The 1848-nt window shown below is 37.7% G+C and overlaps 1 non-coding gene across 1 annotated transcript; it reads left to right on the forward strand.

The window, feature by feature from the left end:
• The first annotated feature begins 1473 nt into the window (after window positions 1–1473).
• On the forward strand, window positions 1474–1580 carry LOC128281903 (small nucleolar RNA R71). The gene has a single exon (XR_008272186.1). It is a non-coding gene; the product is annotated as a small nucleolar RNA R71 (small nucleolar RNA).
• The last annotated feature ends 268 nt before the right edge of the window (window positions 1581–1848 follow it).

Here is a 1848-nt window from a genome sequence, read left to right on the forward strand (position 1 = left end):
TCTTGATCTTTGGTGAAATCAACTAAAATAATGTCAGGAAAATTCGAAGACAGACCCAAATAGTCATATTTCAAATAAGGAGACAAAATCTTTAGTTCCAATTTAGCTGGCTCTTCAATCAACGACTTTGGTTGCGTATACTCCTGAGATGATAACTCTAATGATTCGAGTGGAACTTCTTGAGTAAATTCCTTTGAATTAGCTTCTAACCAAGCCAAACATTCCTTGTCTTCATCATCACTTGGTGAATCCTCCAGTAGAATATGTTCTAATGGATCGTCTAAAGAATTGAGCTCTAATTCTGTAGAAGCCAGCAATTCCATCTTCGAAATAGTAGAGCAATCTTCAACTATATCTTGGGATTTAACAGCATCGAAGTCATTAAAAGTCACTTTTTCATCCAAAATTTCTTTCAACTGAGTATCTCGTTCCTGCTTCTGGAATCGTTGAGGATATGGCAATAGTGGAATCTTAGCTTTAACTGGACAACTCTTTTGTGGAAATTTTTCTGCATCTGACAAGAGTGTTAGATAATCAAAACTAACTAGTTTAGAGTTTACCTCATCAAAGATCACCAAATCTGACTTCTGTGATACAAGAGTTTCAAAACTTGGTTGAACATCCTCTTTGTCCTGAGCTACAATAGGCTCATATTGAACCTCAACCACCTTGGGCTCTAATGTCTTTCCACTTTGTAAAGTGGTGGTTTTGCAATGCTCTTTGCCCGCGCTTCTCAGATTTTTTTGTATCACTCGGCCAAATACCTTGGGGTCTGCCTTTGAGCTCATTGGCTAGCCGTTCTGCTTGGTTTCCTAAATTTGTCAATGTTGCTGCTTGGCTATGGATTAGTTCATCATTCTTCACTATGTACGCCTTCAGAAAATTCTCAAGATTACTTAAAGATTCAGTTGGTGTGGGTTGTTACACTTGTTAAGAATATTATGGTAGATAATTTGGTCGAAATGACATAGAAGAGTCACTATGGTCTGCCCATTGATTACTCCATGGAGAAATTGGATGATTCTTCTATGAAAAGTTGTAATAATTTGACTGTGGAACATTCCAATTTTGATTTCCCATGTAATATTTTGACTTTTGATTCGATGGACAATTTTCAAAGAAATGGTCATCTCCACAGTATTCACAAGAAATATCCTCGAATTGGTTCAATTGCTGACCTGTCAGATTACCATTGAAACCATAACAGTTATGTTCTTAAGCATAGGAGACATAGAGGATACCTGGGTTGCCAAAGAAGCAAGTGCGTCTGCTTTATGTACTCCTACTGCTCGTCTCTCTGAGGTTGCTCAGTTGGTTGGCCACTGATAGTTATTGCTGGCAATTCTTTCAATAATCTTGTAAACATCGTTATAAGACTTAGAAAGAAGGGCTCCATTTGCCGAAGCATCTACCATCATTCTAGTATGAATATTGAGACCAATATAGAAAGTCTCCATTTGAAAATAGCAAGGAATGTCGTGATGAGGGCACTTTCGTAGTAACTCCTTGAACCAGTCCCATGCCTCATATAAAGATTCTTCATCAAGTTGCTAAAATGAAGTGATTTCATTTTGGATCTTGGCGGTTAAAGATGAAGGGAAATATTTCATTAAGAAACGTTTAACCAACTCTTGCCATGTAGTTATGGAATTGGACGGTAGGGAGTTCAACCATGCTTGTGCTCTATCTAAGGAGTATGGAAGTAATCTCAGTCTCAAGGCGTCTTCAGTCACCCTGATTAGTTTAAATGAGTCACTCACTTCTATGAATAGCTGAAGATGAAGATGTGGATCTTCAGTAGGAATCCCACTAAATTGACCTATATTTTGCAACATTTGGAACATGATC

This window comes from Gossypium arboreum, chromosome 1 (assembly GCF_025698485.1).
Source record: "Gossypium arboreum isolate Shixiya-1 chromosome 1, ASM2569848v2, whole genome shotgun sequence".
Classification (NCBI taxonomy): Eukaryota; Viridiplantae; Streptophyta; class Magnoliopsida; order Malvales; family Malvaceae; genus Gossypium; species Gossypium arboreum.